Consider the following 17498-nt stretch of genomic DNA (forward strand, 5'->3'; position numbering starts at 1 on the left):
ATATCCATCCACTGTATAGTGACTTAACAGAATATTCCAAAAGATATCTTTATGGAAAAGGGAATCATCCCAAATTTGGACCAAAATGGATCATATGTTGTTAGGTCTGGAAGGGGTTAGTAAAATAACTGTATGTTTCTCTTAGGGGGAAAAATCTAAATAACTAATACTGTGCCTGACATATAATATTACTCAGTAAATATTTGTCAAATGGAGTAAAGAGGAAAGAAAGAGCGAGTTATCAAGAAAGTGGTAACTCCAAGAATATACAACCATTCTACAAAACTACTGCCATTCTAAGCAGGTACTGGGCCTCACACCCCAAGTTTCTGAGGAAGAGAGATATGGAATACAAAATACAAACAAAGGTAAGCTGTTTTGATACTGTTTTTATGATCACAACAAATTAGTACAGAAAATTCTCTGTACAAAACAACACAAAGCTCAAAGAACAAGGTGTCCTTTAGGCAAGGCTGACTGTTTGTCTCTGGTATCTGGAATTTAGGCTTCAATCTTTCTTTTTAGATGGATCACTGGGTATCACTGGGTGTGTGGTGCAGTCTGTGCTTTTAACTAAATTTGAATAGAATGGCCACTTCCCTCAGATAGAAGTAGATGAAGTGTTTGGTTTCATGTACCTAGCCAAGTTCCTCCCCAGGATGCAGTGCCAAGTGGGGTTGGGTTTTACTTCTTGTCAAACTCCTTCTTAATAAGAAAGGAAGGTTGGGAGAGGGAAAGAGAGATAAAGAGAGAGAGAGGTATTTCTAGTACATAATAAGATTTTTTTCTAGCATTCTTGTCCTTAAGGGAATTAACTAAAGCAGAATGGGATTAGGAAATGAAGACCAGGAGACCAGTCAGATTGTGGCTGAGATTCTCTCAGGAATTTGTGCTATGCTTTAGATATTCTATTTAATCCAGATCCCCTGAAAACACCCTGTAAGGCTTAGAGGGGAATAGCTGTACAGAGAAGTTCCAGGATATGTGAGGGACCCTTAGAAGAATTTTGGACTGTATCAGGCAAACAGCTAGTCCAATCATCTTCCTGCCCATCTCAGCTAAAAATGGTCCTGGTTACCTGTTCCCTATTCTCTAACCTAAGACTATGGGAAATAAAGTCAAGTTTTATTTAGAAGATTTATTTTCTTACCTTTGGACACATTTCCAGATGAAAAATAATGTAAATTGTAGTTATTACCTATTTCAATAATGAAACAATGTCCTAGTGACTAACTGAAAATTATTTTATAACATTAGAGAAGAATCTAAAAATCAGATACAAGTTCTTTGTACTCCTTTCTCTCAGATACTTTTATTAACATTTAGTTTAACTAATTTGAAATTTTGAACAAGTAACCTAATGTCTCCAGGTCTCGAGTTGTCATCTCTTAAATTATTCTGTTGTTACAATGAATATATTAAAATGCTAAAGGTAAGTTGAAGAGGAGTATCCATGTTTTCTGTATGTTTTTCTAGTTATTCCAGAAGTAGGTAAAGTGACAGCCAGAGCCCTACATTTCTAGACAAAGCTAACTTTAAAAATGTTGTGTGCTCCACAAGACTCACAAAGCTCCACAAGACTTACAAAGCTCAAAGAACTGAGATGTCTTTTTCCTTTGCTTTTTTTCTGGGAAGTGTGGCCCATCCCTCCACAGTCTCTATGGTACAGGCCTACAAACCTATGAATACAAATAAAGGTTTTAATTCTTTTTTAATGCCCAAATGATCATGAAAACAACCAAATGGCAAATATTAGTTCCCATCAAAATGTACTTAAGCTAATTCTGGGGGTTTCTTAGGTACCTGTTTTGCATGAGCTCAGAAATCAAACTCATAGGGTTTTGGCACAATTTTCACATCTTGCTGCCATGCTGATAACTTTGATTCTGTTGGTCAAAGTTCTCTTTTATTGGTCACCATCACTGCATGCTGACCTCCCTAAATAGCCAAGAGAAATTCACCATCATCATCAATGACATTAGATTTTTCAACTCCTGATATCTGGACAATACTTTCATCACCTAAAGGCATTTTTTCCCCACTTTTATTCTTGACTCTCACAGTGTAAATCCTGCTACCTTAATCCTGCTCACAATGAACCTCTTGCCAATAAAACTGAAAAAATTTCTCCTCTTTGGGATAGCTCTAGCTGCCTGCCATAGCCAAGTGATCTGGTCCTTTGGACTCATCAGTCAATTACAAAATTAGCATTATATATGGTACATGATCCTAGTCTTTTCCATGGTCAAGTTTTTATGTTTCTTTGACTTTTTCCCCCTCACATGTCTATAAAGGAAACAATCCCACTTCCTTTATTCCCCCTCTCTCTTTTCAAATACCAGTTATATGATTCACAAGCCATACAAAATCCATTGAAAACCCAAACATCAGTTCCAAACCTTTTTCTTTTTAAAGGAGTAAACTGAAGCAATAATTACCAGGTTTGAATATCTATGAAATATCTAAGTATATGTTTATATACATAGGAGATACACACACACACACGACACTCATGTGTATATAGGTAGATATATTAAAATACATATACATACATATAAATATATACAAACATATACACATATTCTTAGATAACATATATACATACACACACACACTATATATATATATATATATATATATATAGTGTGTGTGTGTGTGTATATATATATATACATATACATACATATATATATATATATATATATAAAATTAAAATTTACTTAGTTACTCTGGGAGCAAAAGTAGCTATTTTGTTCAGTTACCCTTTTTAAGTTTCTGATACTTTCCCCACTAAGATCAACATTTTTTTTTTCCTTCAAAATGTATGTAACCACTGAAGATACTTCAAAACTGTTAGAAGCAAAAACTTTAAAAGTTTCTTTTGAATAATACAAATGTTTTTCTTGACTTTTCAGAAGGGCTCATATTGTCATAATATTTTAAATATATCATTTAATAGCAAACTATAAATAATAAGATATACTGGGGGTGCCAAAACAATGTATACAAGTGGACACTTTGGTCAACGTTGCTCAAGCAGTAGTTTGCTATAATTAGAAGTGTCTGGATGCTGATGGTAACCCCTTTGAGCAACTCTTGTAATTGCAGAAGTCAAATGTGACTTGTATTCATCTTCTATTATTGGTATATATTGAGTATTAGAATTTTAATACAGTTTTCCTTTCTTAAAATGTGCATACATTTTTTGGCACTGTGTGTGTGTGTGTGTGTGTGTATAAAATCATTAATGTTAATGCTAATCAGATACCCTGATATCTCTACATGTTCCTAGGACTAATATCTCATGACCACCAATGCTCCTAGCATTGGTGCATTTACTGAAAATGGTAATGACAATACAGAGCTGATGATGGTCAGTCCTGGTACTGCCCTTTCCTATGAATATGATATATTTATCTCTGTCCTCACATTATTGTTGGGGGATTAAATAAAATAATATATGAAAATGAATAAGTCATAATCTAAAAATAAAACATTATTATTATTAGAAGATTTTCTGAACTACAACATACGCAAGAAATGTGTTCTCATTTTTTTGCACTCCATATATTTAGATAGGCTTGATACTTTGGATATAATTTCAGCCATTAATTTCTGTTTTTGTTGAAGACATGATTTTCAGTTATTACCACTGGTATTTAAATATCTATTATAGTAATTACTTTACCCATAATATGTGCTTAAAATCAAAGGCAGAACTGTACACCTTTATCACCTCTCTCCTTCCCTGCTGCCTCACAGGAGGATCACATCTGTCTGGGAATTAGTGAAGAGCATGAAGGAAATCAAACAGTGACTAGCCCACCACAAGAATAAGTAAGCCAATCTTGGATGCATCAGTTAAAAATCAAGGTATTTTATTGTACTTGTTTTTAAAATTCTCAAGGATGTATAAATGATTGCAATCTACTTTGAATTCACATTTAGCCTCATTATATTGTTTAGGTTTACAACTAAAAATATATGTTAATGAATCTGAACATGAAAATAGCAAGATCTTTACACACATTAAAATAGTTATTGAGACCTTACGATCTGAAAAGCCTTGATCTAAGTGCTTTACCTGTGTTAACTGGCTTAATCCAGCAGCCTATCATGAGAAAGTATAATTTTTGTCACCAGTTTAAAGATGAAAAATAAAAGACAATAAAAGATATTTTATCTAAGGCCACATAACTAGTAAATGACAAACCTGGGCTTCAAACTCCCACTCATGAAGTTTGGCTCCACAGTCTATATCTTAAGCATTACATAATACTACCTTTTTTTTTTTTTTAAGGGAACTGACTTTTTAAGGGAAATAGTCATCCAGCTAACCAACGGCTCTTCTATATATTCTCAAAAGCTCCACTGGAAACTTCAGAGGGGAAAGGAGACTATTGCATTCTATACATATGGTCCGCTACATCTCCAAATATCTGATGCCATCCCATCACTTCTCAAAGCTGCATTTCCAAAAGTGTTTTTGAAATGAAACGAATGTGTCTGTATGAATAGCTGAGCCATTCATGTTAGAAACGATCAATAAAACCCGGTGATTTTCATCACCTGTAAGAAAGAAGCATTAAAAGCAGAACCATGGACAGTCGAAACAAATATAAATTAGAGAGTATGAACAAAAAGGAAGGCTGTGAAAGCTGACAGTCACCTCTAAGAGAAAAGGAGTGTCACAGAATATGATAGACTGCAGTGTAATTTAATATTTTAAGTAAAAACTTAGAAGGATGAATCATTTTATCTAGTGCCAGACTTCCTAGATGCAAAATAGAATATAACTGAAAAGTGACTCCCTATAGTCCAGAAAGCCACAAAGCCATCATGTGAGGAAACCTATTAATGCACTTCAACTCGGACACCAAGAATAGACTTAGTACTGAGTCATTAAGTTGGAATGGAAAAATGCGCCAGGGAGAATAAAAGCACTGATTCAGAAAGAGTCCTGAAGACCTGTGGCATTCTGGTACCGTTCTTGTTTGGGCTTGCAAGAAATTACAGTTTTTCAAAGAGTCGCATTCTGCATAGTTTTTGCATCCATGTTGTTTACGAGGAAGGGTTGTAAATTGGGCTTATGTGGGGTTGTGTGGATAGAGACTTAATTACTCTTTCGATAATTACAGTGATTTAGGGGGCCAGTTCCACTGAATTGATATGGTCCCTGGGAGACCCAAATTTTCTTTTAGTCAATGATTCTTGACCCTTGTTGAACACTAGAAAACTTTTTGGTTGATTTTTTAATTTCAATACCCAGGCTGCACCCAAAAACAATTCAAATAAAACCTCTGAGGTTGGGATCAATGAACCAGTATTTGCTTTTTCTTTATTTGTTTGTTTTTTAAGGCTGTCGAAGTTAAAAACTATTTCTGTGTGATTGTTTCTCAAACTTTAGCTTGCATGAGAATCACCGGGTTTGTGAAAATCCCTGTCAACAGATTTTTGGGCTCAGATTGGTGCTCTCTGAGCTCCAGGGTTTCTAACTGGGGTCTGGGGTGGGGCCCAAGAGTTTGTATTTTTAACAAGTACCATGGGGGGTGGGGTGGGGCTGCTGCTACTGCTGATTAGGTGACCTGCAAGATAAGAATTTGACATCTGATACTTGAGCTACATTAAGAAGCAGATACACTGAAATTGAGATGGACTTTGCTCCTAGGCTAACCTAACATTTTACCTAAGTGCTTTGGGAGCCCTTCAGAGTTTGGGATTTAGGTAAATAGTATGCTTGCACTACGGCTAAACCCTAACCTCCTGCAGTATCTTACCTTGACCTGTGACTGGCTAGCTTCTTGTGAATCTGATCTTTCAAACTCATTGTCAACTCAGTGACATCTACACCATATTGGTGGTCCTACTGGAAATCACTGCCAATACAGTTCAACAAGACTTTGCCTGTCTGTGACCTTGTAGAGTCATGATGGATGAGGTATAGAGTTTAACGTTAGAGCTTTCAGAGAAGTTTGACATAAAAAGCCCTGATTGCCTTTCTTCTACTTCAGGCTTTAACTACCCCTCAACAAAAAAGTTACAGCTAACTTTCAAAAACTTACCAAGAAACAAGATATCTAATCTGTTCTTTCAAGTCCTTTGTCCTTTGGCTTTTAAAAATATGTATCGTTTTTGTTTTTATTTTCTAGCCAAGTTAAAAATGACAGATAATAAGAATGCACTATTGCTTGATGATATCTGTCTTTATGAAAATATGAATAATTATTCCCACCGTCAGAATCATTGTTTTTCCCCTTTTCTTGACTTCTCCCTCAAATTATTTCTGGTATTTAAATATGCACTAGGCTTTATAGTGTAAACACTTATTTCTCTGCCATTTTTAAAAAATCTCTTCCCTCTCCAACTGCTCCTATATTATGGTTTCATAGAGAATTAATTAAGAATAAATTTACATCTAAGTTCAGAAAATACATTTTTAAAAAGACATAGACTATATTCTCCATAGTGTTAGACATGTAAAAAGACTCATAAGTTTGGGTAAATAATATTCATGTGGTTCTTAGATTTCTAGGGAGATGATCTCTCCTGGAATTGGGTAAGAGTTAAATTTGAAGACAAAACTAAAGGGCACAGCAACAGTTATATTGCGTCTGCCTGTTCTATATCCTTTTCTTAGTACAAGATATTTCTTTTTACTTTATTGCAAAGATAGAGGAAAATTAGAGAATGAATAGTTCATTATCTTGAGCCTTTGGTAGAAACAAAATGCCTAGAGAAGCTAAAATGCAGTTTTATTAACCAAGTAAAACTGTTTTTTGTTTGTTTGTTTGTTTGTTTTTAGGGTTTTGCTGAGGTACTCTATTAACTCAAGTGAAATCCAAAGTAAAATAAAGAATATTATTTTTCATCATATACACCACTATGGATCTAAACTTTAAATAATACTTAAATTAAATAGAAACACATCTAAAGTCAAAGAAGAAATTTTTAGTAATGACTCCGTTTATAGAGAGGATATTACTTTGTTTGGGATACTATGCTGAATGAATTGCTCAATAAATCCTAAAGTTGAGTTAGCATATTTCTTTCTTATGAGTGAAAAAAATTTAAAGTAGCATTCTAAGGTCTGCTTTTTTTAAAAGAGGAAGTTTCTATTCATTATCCATTTTCTTTTTGACTAATTGAATGCATCCTTCTCAGTTGTATACTGAATTCTATTCTTTATGTTTCAAGATGTTTTCAATATGAACAAATAACAACTGAGAATCAAAGCATCAGCATCATAAGTAGTGTCTTTATTTATTTGGAAAGACTCCAAAAGAACAAGGAACTAGAGAGACACACAAATTATGAGATTCTTCAGTGGAAGATTTTGCAATTCCCAATGTAATTTTATTCCCATAACTAATCACTAAGTCCTTTGAAGTTTGTCTCCAAAAATGACTCAGTCCATTACTTACATCTACCAACATTTCTTCCATGCAATCATTTTTATTTTTCTTTAGGATATTTCTGGAGCCTTCTAACCAGTCTCTTTGACTGTACTCTTCCCATTCATTCTCCACACAGAAAGCAGAGTGCCCTTCCTGACATACTATTTTCCCCTGCTTAATATCCTTGGCTGCCCACCACACTGTATACCTGAAGCTGAAGCTGAATGATACTGAATGTCAACTATAATTTTTTATTTATATATATATATATATATATATATATATATATATATATATATATTATTTATATATATATATATATATATATATATATATATATATATATATATATATATAGTCACAGGTTGTGGAGTACAGCATAGGGAATAGAGTCAGTGGAATTGCAACAGCTATGTACGATGTCAGAGGGGTAGGAGACTGGGGGAGGGGGGGTTATCACTTTGTGAGGGGTGTAAATGTTTAACTAGTACATCGTATTTTACACCTGAAACTAAAAAAAAAAAAAAAAATCCTTAGATGTCCTCTCATTGTACTTAGCAAGAAATCCTACAAGGACAAGTAAGGTCTCTCTCCCTTTCTCTGTAATTTTATTTCAAACCAACAGTGCCTCTCCGTCACTAAACTTCAGCCTAGCCCAGCCCCCCCCCCCTTTTTTTCTCCCACTTTTTGCTCAGAGGTCTTCCTCTTATCATTCAAGTCAAATTAATTATCACCTCTGGTATTTCTTGACCATGCCATTAATTCTCCCAAGATTGTGTTCTGATACATATTCCCAACACAGCAACTAGAATGAGACCTTTTAAAATGAAGCAAATAGAATGAGACCTTTTAAAATGAAGTCAGGTCATACCACTTTTCTTCTCAAAATCTTCCAGTGTCTCACTTGTCACCTAGAGTAACATCAAATCTTTAAAATGGCCATTAAAGCTCTCCATGATGTAACTGTCTGCCTCTCACATTATTTCCCACTATACTCCTTTTCACTCATATAGCTTCAGCCGCACTGAACCATTTGTTGTCACTTTAAAATTCCAGGCACAGACTTCATGAAGCCTCCATAAAAGTATTGAATGTCAACTATAATTGTGTGTGTGTGTGTGTGTGTGTGTGTGTGTGTGTGTGTGTGTGATATAGCATAAGGAAGATAGTCAATGGTATTGTAACAGCTATATAAGATGTCAGAGGGGTAGTAGCTTGGGGGATGGAGGGTATCACTTTGTGAGGGGTATACATGTCTAACCATTATGTTACTTTGTGTACCTAAAACTAATTTTACAAATTGGAAAAAAAAAAGACCATCAGGAAAACCTGTTGATCATATGTATCTGGGTTTATTAAACTTGTTGAATATGAGAAAGTACTGTCTTGGCATAGTCTAAGAAGTATCTAAAAAGGGGGGAAGTCATGAATTTAGAGGCTGGGATAAGCCATAGTTTGGTTTTAGAGCAAAAGCCAGAGATTGGTGAAAATTTGTGAACTAGGCACGTTGTTCAACCAGTTAGTGGACTTTGGAGACTGTGAGTCCTATTAAATGAGTTTATGATTTTTATCTTGGAATATATGAGCCTGAACTAGTTGATATTCAAACAATCAGAACTTAGTTTTGTGCTGTATGCCAGTTTCACAATGTTCTTGTTTTACTGGTTAGTATGAGCTGTGGGGTGTGGTTTCGTGTTCATTCCTGAGTCCTTGCATCAAGTTTCCCTTTTTCTTGTAGTAATCTTCCAAGCCAAGATATTTCCCCAGCTCTCTCCCTCATCTACAGGATGTTCTCAAATATCACCTTCTCAATGTGGACTTCATGGCCACCCTATTTAAAATCCAACTCTCTCTGCCACCACTACTCCCAATTTCATTCTGCTTCATTTTTTCCAACAGCACTTACCACCTTCTAAAATCTAACATTTTATTATTATTATTATTATTATGTTTATTGTCTAGCTACCCACATTATGATGTAAACTCAATGAAGGGCTTGGAACTTTTTTGTCTTTATTTATATTTCAAACAATTAAATGCTGTCTGATACATAGAGGTGCTCAATAAATGTGCTGAATGAATTACTGAGTGAATGAGTGAATGAATGAGACCTCCTCAGTGCTCTTTAAGAGACTAAGAAGGATCACAGGGGAAACTTTTGGGGTGATAGAAATGTTCTATATCTTGGTTGTGGTGACAACTACAAGATTCATAAATTACTCAAGGCTCATCAAATTTTATACTTAAAACAAGTGCACTTTATTGTATAAAAATTACCATATTTTCCCATGCATAATGTATGCTTTTTTGCCCAGATTTATGAGGGAAAATTAAGGATGTGCATTATACATGGGTAGTACTAATTCTGTATCTATATAAATGTTTTTAATTCTTTTATTTATGCTTATGAGTTAAAAGTATAACTCTAGAAATCAACAACGATATGCACATGCAAAATTATACCCTGGAATACAATCATGGGTTTTGTTGAACTTAGTACGGACTTGCAACAACAAAGAGTTCTTGGCTTGCTATGATGTATGAATATCATAAATTTGTTAATGGTACATAAAATTTCTTGTGCTTTGTATATGTTCTTGTGTTTTGTAATTATGTTACATAAAATTTCTTGTACTATAATGTGCTAAAAAATAAATGCTAAAATTCCTTTATAATACAAATAAAAGTACCTAAATGTAAACAAATAAAAATTTGAATTAAAAAATTAAAACGAAAGATATTTTTCCTGAAAATTTGGGTCAAACACGTGGACACACATTATACACAGCAAAATATGGTATACCTTCATAAATGTGATTTAAAAACAAAGAAACAAAAAAACTCCAATCTTTAACACTCGTGTGTAATTCCTTGCTAATACTTTGCCTTACTCACATAAGATATGCAAACTGTATATCTTATATGAATTTCTCAAGCAACCTGATTTCTCCCAGTCTTATAAATAAAGCAAATGGTTGAAAATTTTTATATCTACTCTCTGCAGAAAACCCTCTCTTCATCAAGGCAGGGTACAATAAAAATTAATACATGTACAGGTATCTCAAGTTTCCTTTTCGTACTAATCTTATAATGAGTCTAACTTGATGAGGCATGATCTTTCTTAAGTCTGGTCAGCAACACATCAACTAACCATCTCCATTCTGTAAGGCAGATTGTTGATTTTTACTTTTGAAAATGTTTCATTCTCTAAAAGTGACATTTGCTGATGTGGATCCCAGTTTCCCAGATAACTTGGTGTTTCCACATTTATACTAACCAAATTCTAGTAACCAAAACCATCTAGTAACCAAAAATTCTAGTAACCACCACATTCTAGTAACCAAAAATATGGATAATGCTGAAAATACATGAAATCTATGTTGTGGTCATCACCCTAACCACTCATTCTAGGTTGCAAAGCTATCAAACGATCCAGATAAAACAGCATCTGACTGTGCCATTCCTCAATCTGGCCTGTGGCTCTATTTTCTTCCCAACATCTAACAACTCTAGCCCTGTTAAAGCCGCCTTTATAAAATAAGTCTTTGGTATGACCTATTTGTGGTCACTTCATTTTCTCTTGGGAGCAATGGCCTGTTTCTTACTTTCACTCATTCTACATGCACCACGTTACAGAACCTTGTGGCATCATTCACTGCTTCAGTGGTGACAAGCCTACTGCTTCACAAGACTTCACTCTTAGTCATTCTGCCATTCTCTCATGTTTTTAGTATAACTCCTAATGATGCAAAAGGACTGGGTATGATAGAGCCAAGAAAACAGGATGACAAACATTTAAAATCAATCATCTACTTCTACATAGATTAACCTGGAGCTGGCAGTTGTAACAGAGATTTCGGATCAACTTGCCCCTGCTCTTGTTTTAACTTTTCGATGCTCAGTTGGCACATCCTTTGAGACAGAATGGGCCTGGGACCTAGGCAGACAGAATTCAAATTCTGACTCACTTCCTTACCACTCTGATCAAATGGAGAAAACTGATTTATACTTCAGCTTCTTCAGCTATCAGCTTGCAGGGTGGTTTTATGGAAGAGTGATATTAATGAAGGCGACTAAAGAGCACAGACCTGAGGTCAAATTGCTACCCCAACATTTATTAACTATGTGACCTGCATCAAGATCCTTCTCCTTTCTGAGCTTCAGTTTCTTCAAAAACAAAATAGAGATAATAGTACCTGCTTTGTGTGATTAGTGTTAGGATGAAAAATAATACATTAGAAGTGGCTAGAACAATGCTTACTGAATAGCAGGTACTCAATAAATGTAGCAGTTGTTATTATTATACTTGTACTTTGTTTATTGAAATTATACATAGAAAAGGGTGACTTTTCTTTTTTCTCAGACATACTAGAAAACCATGGTTGGAATAAAGGGATAGAATCCCATTTTGGGTAACTTTTGATGTAGGCAAAATTGACTTTAGTCATCTGCCATTTCTCATTGCTTTTGGTGCCTCTCTCACCATCCTCCTTTGCTGCCTATTGTTCCCAGTACCCTTTCCTACCCTGACCACTGCTGTACTATTAAACATCACTCAAGTTTAATTCCTTAAGAAAATTTTCTGTCTAGGAACGAAGCAGAAAAGCAGTTACCAATGACGACCTAATCCTTAATTCTCCCAGCAGCTAAATACCCTAAATAAGTTTCAATGCACAATTATTCAAGAATCCTTGGAAGATCACCCTAATGCTCATGATTTCTGGCACATAGAGTTCTGGGTTTGAGGGCCCTAAAATAACTGTGGCAGATTATTTTTCCCTTCCCATTACACCAGTCTGGACAATAAATCCTAAAGTCTTTTCCATACTGAGTAGTTCCTCTGCGAAATGTCCTGTAACAGTTGTATTTGTCAGGGCAATTTGTTGCACATTACAGAATTCACCTTAACAGGTTTAAGCAGAAAGAGATTATGTGTTTTTAAAAGCTTACAGAATATTTTGGAGTACCAGGAAACAAGGCATGGAGAACGCACAGCAAGAAGTTCTGCAGCTAAGAGAAATGTCTACCCCCACACTCGGACACCCTGTTGTGGGAACCCTGTTGCTGCTGTATTATCGCTCAGCACCCACACAGGGCTGGGACCTGACAGGGTTCCATCCACACCAACAACCAAACAGAATCCACAGCCTGTCCCTGTTTTTGCTGCATACTTGACGGCTCTCAGTGCTTGTTTCCACTTTGCAAGTCCCTACCCTCACGTGTCTGGTAGAAGGCAGGGCACATGCAGAACCCCAGTGCAAAGGAAAGGTGGCTTTATAAAATGTATTAGAGACTTTTCACGTTTTTCCATGCTTCAAATGGATTACATATCTTTGGGATGATCTACGAACCTATTTGATCTTTGTGTTTTTCTAGTGGTAGATTCTTATTTATTTATTTTTAAAAAATACTTGCAAGAGTTATTGGTCAATTTTCTAATTCTTCTTAATCAATTTGATCATAGATGTCTTAGTGAGAAATTGTTCACTTTTTCTACATTTTTATTTTTCTTCCATAGAATTACCTGTAGTAGTCTCCTAGGGTCCATTTAATCTCTACTGCATTTATGGCTAATTGTCCTTTCTCATCCTTACTCTTACAAATACTGTCTCCTCTTGATTAGTTGTACTCTTTCATCTTTTCAGAAGTTCTACTTTTGGATTTATGCTATTTTTGTGTTTTTTTGCTTTACTCACTTTAGGTTTTATTATCACTATTTTCTCTTAAAATATGTGTGTGTGGGGGGGGTGGTTTGCTTAGTTTTAATTTTTAAAATGTCCTAAAATTGATACAGTATCATTTATTCTTATCCATCTTCTAACAATAAAAACACACAAGGTTATAAATGTAGAAAACCCTGTGAAGCAACAAGTTGTATTAAAGCCTTCTGCCATAAACAACTATAAATTTAGACATCAGAAAACTGTTTGATACAGTAGAAATAGGTGTGCAAGACTATTATTGAGAAAAGAGAAACCTATGACTTCACAATCATTCTGTTCTCAGCCTGGGGGCAATTTCCAGACTGCAGGTCAGAGCCGAAGCAAACACAGTAGCTCACAGGCAGAGATCAGTATTTGGATTGTTAGAAGCAGATGACATTTGCTGAGTAGCACTTCAGAAAGAAGAAACTTAATGCACACAAGAAACCCTAAAAATTCATGTGAAGGTACTTCCAGGCCCATTTTTGAGGGATAGGTTATAGAAGCACAGGATGAGACCACCTTAGGCCACTAAATAGTTAACGGTGGAACGGAGATATAAGAAGAATAACAATTTTGGAGGAAATACACTAGTGGAGGATATCAGAGTTCTGGCCCTGCCAGGTTGGAAATATCTTCTAAAATCCTCAGTAACATTCATGGCATCCAGCTTAAACACCAAAAAGCCTGGCCTTAGGTGTCAGGACCATGCCCCAGAAGTAAAGGTTGGGAAAAAACAAACAAACAAACAAACAAGCAAACAAACAAAACCCAGAATAAGAGACGAGAAGGGCAAGATCATAGAGTAGGAGGAAAACAAGGAGAAGGTAGTATGCTTGAGGGAAAAATATGTTATTAATCCAAAAACAGTGGTTAATTCTCTCTTATTCTATAGGGATAGCAATGAAGATGAAGATTGAGAATTAACTACTGATTTGCAAACTGGAGCTCATGAACAAATTTTAAAAGAACAACTTCAATGGCGAGATAAGGAGAAAAGCCTGGTTCAAGCGAGATACAGAGAGAATGGGAAGTTCCTATTAATCATGGGAGCTAACCATATGCATTTATTTTCTCTCACGCCCCAAAGTCTACGACAATGGCAAATGACATGGTAAGAATAATGCCATTGATTCACAAGGCAAAGAAAATGGAAGAAGGAACACAGAGAAGAATTCAACAAACATGTGGAAGAGAGAAAGTGGACAAGTGGACTGTAGCTGACTTGGCAGAACTGATGACACTCACCTCATCCATTACTCTTAGAAATGAGACTGCTCTAAGTTATTTGCTAATGTCCATTAAACCACATACGAACAAAAATTCTACATTGGGGAACCAGCATGACATAGAATCAGTAGTATACTGCATCCTTATATATTACATATGATGATGAAAAGCTGAAACCAACCCAAAAATCTATGCATAGGAAACAGCCAATAATTGGTGTATATATCCTAAAGAAAATTGGATGATTTTTGAAAAGTAAAATGGACCTATATTTACTGTCATGAGGAAATACCCACGTTTTAAATAAAAAAGAGCTAGTCACTAATAAGAGGATATTTTGATTAAGAAAAGCAAAAATAAGCCCTACATATGTGTATATAAATTTGTACAAATATAGTCATATTTTCAGAAGGGTACACGAACAAATGGAAAAATCAGTTAATTTGGGTGGGGTTGAGAACAGAATAGAAACTACTTGTAATTTACTTCTTATAAATCTCTATGCTAGTTCACTATTACAGAAAGTGTGCATTAATTTTTAAAAATTAAAAAAAGATCTAAGCTAGAGAGATTAATGGGGGAAAATGACTAGAAGGAGGGGGCAGATATCCAACTATGAATTAGTGGCAAAGCCAGAAATAGAACATGGGCTCCCTGTACATTGTTCTTTGCATCTCCCCAGGTCTTCTCTCAATAGACAGGGTGACAAATAAACTCAAGCATGGGAGACAAGGTCAGAATAGAGCTCACTCATTGAGACTTCTGTATTGAATGGAAGAGAAATGATATTTTATGTAAGGATATAAGTGAAGACATCATAGCTAAAACAGTAGGTATAAAATAAAAATTAAGAAACCTGGAGGAAATGCAGGCAATATTTACATGTTGAAAACTTTTTCATTTTGAAAGCATATGCAGAACAAAGAGACAAGTATAAAAAGCCGGTTTGAGGGCAAGAATTGTAGAGGGAGGCCAAGATTGACATATGTCAGCCTGATAAGAAAGAGAGGCTGGAGAGATTTCAGAGAGACAAAATAATGGCAACAGTTAGAAAGGAAATTTTAGATTAAAGAGACTCAATTAATGAAGAAAATGAGAAAGCAGCATGAAAGTGGATCAATTTATCTGTTATTTTTGTACAAATATTCAGTACAGACTGATACAAACTAGAGTTTTAAGAGAGTAAAAATTCTCACCCACGCCCTAAGGAATAATCTGTTCCAGCTGAAGTGATCAGAAGATCATATTTACAAAGTGTTTTGACTCCCTCACATGTCTATTATCTAAAGTAAGCTGTAAGGGATTTTTAATGCTGACACTATATCTTCATCATGCTTGTGTCACATACTTCTAGAAATACTCATGTATGTTACAGGTGCTTACTAATTGTCATTGTTAAACTGGTTTTTGTTTCACTCTAGACTCCCATTATATTAATTTGTGTATTTAATTTTTAAAAGAAAAACATTTCCAAGCCTAACCTGCAACTTTATAGAGAAGGAATTCAGGAAACAAGTCTATAAGAAGGCAGATATTATATTAGGAATGTTTTTGAAATCTTCCAGAGTTTTATAGAATTTAAATTATTTCCTGGCTCTATCATTTCTTCTTTATCATTCATGCCTCCCTTTCACTTTTCTCAACAGTTTTCAGACCAATGGAATATGTCTTTTTCTAGAGATTTTGTTTTTCTCACACTCACAAATCTTTGAGCTTACTTCCACATTTTATTGGAGTACTTAGTACAAGTCATTTTATTTATTAATATAATTAGAATATGACCTTGCTTTGTACTTGCAAGTGCCAATCTGCACTTTTCCTTTTTAAAACTGTATATCTACTTAATGTAAAATGTACTTGTTTGTGCATATATATATATCTGTACAGAAATGCATACCTATATGTACATTTGTGTTCATATATATCAATGTTATCACACACAAACATATAAAATAGAACTCTATTTTATCAGTAAAACAGTTATAATTCCGTATATAAAAGTATTAATTAAGTATTGTAATGTAAAACGGAGAAATCTTAATTTATGAAAAGAGACAGGAAAAGTAGTGGGGTTTTCTTTGTTGTTTTTTGTTTGTTTTTGTCACTTGATCTATTTACCCAAACATATTTATTCATTCGGAAACTGGGAAGCAATCTTGCCACTGCTCCTGTGCTTTCTCACTTCTTCTTTCCTTCTCCTGTGCATCTCCACCTTGCTCACAGGTTTACAGCCGTCAGGATCCTACAAGGACCAGAGACCAGAAAATGGAAGGATAGAGTATACAGTGCACAATACATTCAAAGAGATGGAATCCCTCAAAGGAAAGCATGTACCACAGCACTTCATTAAGGATGTGGAGAATCAGGTGGTGTAATTAGAAAAACATCCTACTTGACACAGAAAAGACATACTACATTAAAATGTTTTCCAACTGTGCTATTCACAAACCCTAGGATCATATTTCTCAGAGTAACGCACAGACCCATTTTAATGGGAAAAACATGACAAAATTCTAATGTCAGATAATGTATTTTATTATATCGTCACTAAATCGGTAAGACTGGGAATATATATGTAAGAGGTCACACAATTGAGCTTGCAAACTCATCCTAGAAAAAGTGCTACGTACCTCATTGCTGAATATCACTATGGTCACCAAGTACTCCCCTTGGGAAGCTATGCACTGACGTCAGCTCCTAGTCCACGCTTCAAAGCAATTTTGGAACTCTTTTTCTGGAATGGCCATCAGAGCTGTTGTCATATTACACTTGATGTACTGAATATCATCAAGATGCCTTCCTTTCCATATTTTCTTTATCTTTGGGTAAAGAAAGAAGTCATTGGGGGCCAGATCAGGTGAGTAGGGAGGGTGTTCCAATACAGTTATTTGTTTACTGGCTAAAAATTCCTTGACAGACAGTTCAGTGTGAGCTGGTGCGTTGTCATGATGCAAGAGACATGAACTGTTGGCAAAAAGTTCAGGTCGTCTAACTTTTTCATGCAGCCTTTCAGCACTTCAAAATAGTAAACTTGCTTAACTGTTTGGCCAGTTGGTACAAATTCATAATTAATAATCCCTCTGATTTCAAAAAAGGTTAGCAACATCCTTGCAACAAATTTGCAAACTTAATTGTCAGGCCTCGTATTCATACGAGGTGTGATAAAAAGATA

This window comes from Rhinolophus sinicus, chromosome 2 (assembly GCF_057876585.1).
Source record: "Rhinolophus sinicus isolate RSI-liver-muscle chromosome 2, RSI-T2T, whole genome shotgun sequence".
NCBI classification, from domain to species: Eukaryota; Metazoa; Chordata; class Mammalia; order Chiroptera; family Rhinolophidae; genus Rhinolophus; species Rhinolophus sinicus.